The sequence below is a fragment of the Triticum urartu genome, chromosome 2A (assembly GCF_056163025.1).
Source record: "Triticum urartu cultivar PI428250 chromosome 2A, HENAU_Tu73, whole genome shotgun sequence".
Taxonomy (NCBI): domain Eukaryota; kingdom Viridiplantae; phylum Streptophyta; class Magnoliopsida; order Poales; family Poaceae; genus Triticum; species Triticum urartu.
In genome coordinates, this window is record NC_141874.1 from 56,746,115 (window position 1) to 56,752,326 (window position 6,212).

Sequence of the window (6,212 nt, forward strand, 5' to 3'; positions counted from 1 at the left end):
CCGTACGTATGCGCGAGTTGGCGTTCGAGACACCGCCCGTATGTACACATATGTGGACGTATTTTCTTTCTTGCACCCTGGCCGTTGTACGTACGTGTACATGCTACGTGCACGCCTCTACTATGACACGTGCGCGCCTCTACATCGACCAGTATGTACGTACACATTCGGGACCATAATGACAACGCTATGTATGCTTCGACCTGGTGGGTCCCGACTGTCAGGCACTTCCTTGCCTGCGAAGATGTAGCTGGTGGGTCCCAGCAGTCAGGGGGGCGAATCGTTAGTTTTTGCCCGGACGCACTTCCTTGCATGCGAAGATGTAGCCGGTGGGTACCAGCAGTCAGGGGGGCGAATCGTTTTTTTTGCTCGGACGCACTTCCTTGTGTGCGAAGGTGTAGCTGGTGGGTCCCAGCAGTCAGGGGGGCGAATCGTTTTTTTTTCGAACGCACTTCCTTGCGTGCGAAGATGAAGCTGGTGGGTCCCAGCAGTCAGGGGGAAATGTTTTTTCCGCGAAATCACTACACCACAACACTTCATTGGGGGCAATTAACTGCCGGGAGAAATACTTGATCAGGGGCAAAACAACTGCCGGGACATTTGTTTCTGCCGGTACAAACATCTTGGGGTAGAGAAACTGCCGGGAGAACTTGAACAGTGGCGACACATGGACTGCCGTTACAATTTAGGGCACATCTTCTGCCGAGACAACTACACCACAGCCCATAATCTGCCGGGAATCGACTTTGACGCGACGCGAGACCAAAATATTGGGCCTACTAAGCGCGCGCGATGAGAGGAAAGCGCGCGAGTGGCCAAAACTTTGGCCCAAAAAATACACGCACGCGCCGGCCCTCCATCAGATAGCGCCGCCGCGCCCAAATCGACCCCCAAATCCTTCGTGCCCTCCACCAGACACCACCGCCGCCGCCCCCAACTAGACCACCGCCGCCGTCGCCCCCCATCATCCCATCCGACCTAACCATCCCGCCGCCGCCGAACGCCCTCCACCCAGAGCACTTGCGCCATCGCCCCAAACCATGCCAGAGCGGCGGCGCCCAAGCACCGAATTGACCGCAGCCGCCAACCACTCCAGATCCAAGCCAGCGGCCGCCCTCCACCCAGACAACTGTCGCCGCCCCCCCTCCCCAACCACTCTAGAGCGGCGCCACCGAGCCGCCACTCCAGACCGCAAGCGGCGACCACCCTCCTCCGCTGAATTTCTTTCCTCACCACCACCCATCTCGCGAGCTTCCTCCCCGACCAGGCCTCCTCCCCACAAGCTTCACCGGAGAACCAAGCGGGGACCCCTCCTCTACGTCCTCTACCCCAGGCAGCGGAGCGTCGACCCTCCTCGCGAGCAGCTCTGCCTTTCCCTGGACAGCGCTTCCTTCTCTAATTCCTTGCTCCAACCATGAGAATTTGACAGGTGATATTTCCTAGATCACTGCAGAAATTGGTGTGTAGCTCTAAAATTGATGTATGTAGTCTATTAGTTTTTTTAGGTGACAGGGGAGTGGAGTTTGGGGGGCGTGCGTTCCGGCCGGCCCCTAGTTGTGCGATGCCAGATCTGCGCGGGATGTCGGCGAGAGGTTGGTGCTAGGCCTAGTGTGCCGCTGCCTGCTGCAGCCATGAGAAATAGCGTGCTACTACATGCTTGTGCCGGCTACATGGATTGATCGTATTCTTAATGGGCTGTGCTTTGATGCATAGGTAAAATTAAAAGTGCCAAAAACCTGGGTGCCCATGGCCTAGTTTGACCCCAACAAAGCTCCGCCCCATGTTACCAAACAATAAATAGGTTTGTTTTGATGGTGTACTGAAGATTACAAGTATTGTAGATAATACACTTTGTTCATTTCAAGTATCAGTTAATTGACTGTTTATGCTTCACATTGCTCGAAGACTTGCGAAGCAGTTTTATGTGTTCTGTAGGGGTGGTATGCATCTCTTATTTTATTTCTCGGAAATAAAGGCTAAGACTATGAGTATCTGCATGTCCTATCAAATCATTATGCCTTCCAACATTAAGCAAAGTGTATGAGGCCTAGACTTTGAATATTTCCTATATTTGATGGTAGAGTTTTAGCAACTTCCTAGATTTCTCAATATCATGTCCAATAGTGTTTATAGTCTTTCTTTCATAGATTTTTACTCACACTTTAAAAGTGTTATTAACAAAATTTATGCGAGCTTAATGGAGCATTTGAGTTACACCAAAATGTCCAATAGCAATGGATTCTGTACATTGATAAAAGTCAACATATTGCCGGTTAAATCTATTTTCACCAAAATGGTAGAATTATATGTTCCACTGTGCACATCATAATATTTAGATTTCTATATGCCTTTTAACTACATTGACTTTGTCAAAACAATATTCTGCACTAGAAACAGTACAACATATCTCTGAGTCAACTTATGTATGCAGATTGTTAATATGAGGTGAAAAACTTTATCTCAAGTTATTATATGATCTTAGTTACTCCAGTTTTCAGTATTGTTGCTCTTGTCGGTCGACTTTAGCTTAGCCGCCATTTGTGAATGTTTTGAATTGATTTCTCTTCCTGTGTTTGTCGCTCTTCCTATTTCCATTCCCGATGCCATAGTAATATATAATTGTTTCTGATGAATATAAGACATTCAGTGTGCTTAAGGACATGGGCGAAATCAAGTATAATTTTAAGAGGAGCATTTATGAGATCGAGCAGCTACATGATTTCTCAATGCAAAGCTCCAACCTGTGTTTGTGCACTTATTCTTCCAATATATTCTTAGGATATGCCTAACTACAATGTGACAGCTCCTACCTGTGTTTGTGCACTTATTCTTCCAATATATTCTTAGGATATGCCTAACTACAGTGTGACAGCTCCTACCTGTGTTTGTGCACTTATTCTTCCAATATATTCTTAGGATATGCCTAACTACAGTTTTGTCACATGGATTCCTCCTTATTTTGTTATCAACTCACTTGAACTCAAAGTGGTCGGACCCTTCCCTGGACCCTGCGCAAGTGGGAGCTACATGCACCGGGCTGCCCTTTTTTTGTTAATGTTACTGACTTGAATTGTTTCTGAATGTATTAGGTATCAATTTGTCCATCTTTTACTAAATACAAATAAAATACAAAAATGTCGCAACAAAATGGGGTCTGATTTCACAACTAAACATATTTTCTATACCTCATTCTCAACTATATGCTCTAGATTATTATGTTATAGTTTAAAATTCAAATATAAAGATAATTACAATTGTGATCTGATTCACAACCTATATACAGGAACCTGCACCATTTTAGTCCATTTTAATCTGTATCCATTTTAGTAAACAACAAAGTTAGGCAAAATGGGAATACAGAGGAAAAAGGAAATAGCCCACCTAAAGATTTCCCCGTAACCATTTTGATTTGTACAAGTGGTAATTTAACCTTCCAGTATGCATATATTGTGACTTCACTTAGGATGGCAGATCTCAGGCTCCTTAAGCAAGCCCTTGATAGACATGAAGACCACTAAGTTCACATATTTGTGTGCTGAAAAAGTTTTGGCCCTCTGCTGTCACTGATTGTGTCCTAATTTTTTGTATAGGGACACTGATTGCTTATTTATCTTGCAGGGTTACTAAAATGCGGTGTCTACCTTGTGTTGGACAAACTTGAACTCCAGGTCTACCGGAGATTAGTGAAGAAAATGTGAGTGTAAACTTGTAGGTGTCCTCGTCACAGTTTTACAGAATGAACCAATCCTTTTCGCTTTGCTTTCATCTGCAGCCATATCATCCAGAGGGAGAAGGAACCATTTGAGGCACATCAAATCAAGCTAGAGGTCTCTGCAACCATTTTAGTCGAGTAGCAGTTTTGCGAAAGGTGACTGTGGCAAACATTTTATCCTGTTACAAGCACATTATTTGGATGAAATGGCGTTTATTGTTGGTGGCTTATTTGTATGCCTAACAAGTTGGGTGCTTTTCTTCATGGTATGTCATAACCTCAACCTTTAGGTTACTATAAACAAGTTTGGAATGACAAGAATATCAAATTATAACTTTTTACTATTTTGTTACTATAACTGGAATGGAATGAGCTGTGTACGTTAGCCTGATTCAAATCCTTTTCATCTCCAATGAACGATCTGTGTACAACATCAGCCTTCATTCAAACTCCATGTACTGAATAATTTCACAGCGTGTGCTGCTACAGCCAACGCCCAACAGCAAGGCAAACAAAGAAGGCATTAAAACACTTGTCCTTATGTGATGTAAAAATTGCATTTTTATTGTGCTTCCAGTACTAGTTGCATGTTCATGTATGTTACAACAGGTTTATTGTGCTATGAGAGCTCCATTTTGAGTTTCTGTTCTGTTGCAGGTTTCCCAAAGATACACTACTTGATCGAGATTTGGATGATGTACAAGCTGCTGAAGGTTTGCAAGATCTAATATTAAGTTGCTGGAGTGATAATGTAATGCGCCTTGTTTGTTGAACCTGGAGACATTGGCAAGTTCTGCTCATTTTGGTGGTTGTTTTGGCACATAGGCCACTATATGGCCATTTTGGTTGCGTGACACATTTCGAAACATATATACTTCTCTCTTTGTGGAACTACTTCATTTTGGTTGTGTGGCACATGTATCTAGAAACATTTATGTACTCTTTTTGTGCACAATCTGCTTATATACATTCTTATGTTTATGGAATGAAGTTTAAGGTTTCTGATGAGACCTATATGTCACTTTGAAGTGTATGTATAAATTGTGCGAGGTGCCCTGATTGCTTAACATAATGAATGGAAATTTTATCAGGAATGCATACAATAGTTTGCTAGTGAAATCGAAGTGCTGGCATCATAACTGCCGGGAAAACATGCATGTGCAGGCGGCTAAACTGCCGGCAATTGTAGTTTCATGTGCCCTGACCAATCTGCCGGGAGAAAACAAATTGCCGGCAAATATAAGGGCCGGGGCAGAGAAACTGCCGGGAGAAGTGTATCTGCCGGGACAAGTAATCCCCGGCAGCAGTTCTCGTGGCGGTTCTATCTGCCGGGAGAAAAGCTATCCCGGCAGATTGTCTGCCCTTATAAGTATGTTCTCCCGGCAGTTTTCCTGTCCTTATATCAGTGTTGTGGTGTAGTGAATACAGTGGCCCGTCCAGTGGGTCCTAGCTGTCAGGTGGAGGAATCATTATTTTCCGTGTAATAAGGAGGCACTTCCTTGCTGCGGCCGTGGACCTAGCTGTCAACCTCTCCACGTACAGCCCACGTCCTATGGAAGTCGTTCCTTGACCATGTTGACCAGGCCGCGCCAAGAGCACCACAGCGGTGGACGACGGCGAGGCCTAGGAAGGGGACGACATGAAGCCGGGGAAGACGCGGCAGTGGAAGCCCGCGCGGAGAGGAGTACGAGGGTTCACTGGTTCGGCTGCGGTGTGAGGCTGCCATCGCCGCAAGGCCTGGCCAGTGGTGGGAATAGTAGGGGGCGGTGAGGCCTCCGCGGTAGCACAGCCGGCCACGGGAGGCAGGAGCATGCGGCACGACCGGCGCTGCTTTGGGCGGCTAGAGCAAGAAGACCAGAGGTTGAAGAAGCACTACGGCCGTTGGATGGACATCGTATGGTCACTGGAGCTAGAATCGTTCATATTGACTAAGTTAACAAAGCCCTCCGTCCCCATCAACTTAGTTGGCCCACAAGTCATCCTCCCACTATGGTGGGTCCCAGCTAGCAGGGGGTATTCATTTTTTTGTGCGTAATAAGGAGGCACTTCCTTGCGTGTGAAGATATAGCTGGTGGGTCGGACATGTCAGTGGGGGGAACGTTTTTTCGCGAAATACAGAGGCCCTTCCGATGGGTCCCAGCTGTCAGGTGGAGGAATCATTATTTTGCGCGTACAGTCCACGGCCGATGGATGTCGTTCTTGACCATGTTGACCAGGCCGTGCCGAGAGCACCATGGCGGTGGACGACGGCGAGGCCTAGGAAGGGAACGACACGGAGCCGGGGAAGACTCGGCAATGGTTGCCCATGCGGTGGGGAGTACAAGGGTTTACTGGTTCGGCTACCATCGCCGGAAAATAACAGGATGTGTGGGTGAGTAGAGGAATGGCCTGGCCAGCAATGAAGTAGGGTGGGGCGGTGCGGCCTGTGCGGCAGCACAGCCGGCCACAGGAGGCAGGAGCAGGCAGTCCCACCGGAGATGGTTTGGGCGGCTGGAGCAAG

General features: G+C 46.9%; 1 long non-coding RNA gene across 5 annotated transcripts; it reads left to right on the forward strand.

Annotated features, from left to right (window-relative positions):
- Positions 1-824: 824 nt before the first annotated feature.
- On the forward strand, positions 825-4,698 carry LOC125535620 (uncharacterized). Of its 5 annotated transcripts, none has more exons than XR_007294748.2 (5): positions 825-1,429; positions 1,497-1,592; positions 1,714-3,694; positions 3,773-3,868; positions 4,370-4,698. It is a non-coding gene; the product is annotated as an uncharacterized LOC125535620 (long non-coding RNA). The 5 variants fall into 5 exon arrangements; XR_015615710.1 differs by having other exon boundaries at positions 1,506-1,592; XR_007294745.2 differs by having other exon boundaries at positions 1,497-3,694; positions 3,773-3,978.
- The last annotated feature ends 1,514 nt before the right edge of the window (positions 4,699-6,212 follow it).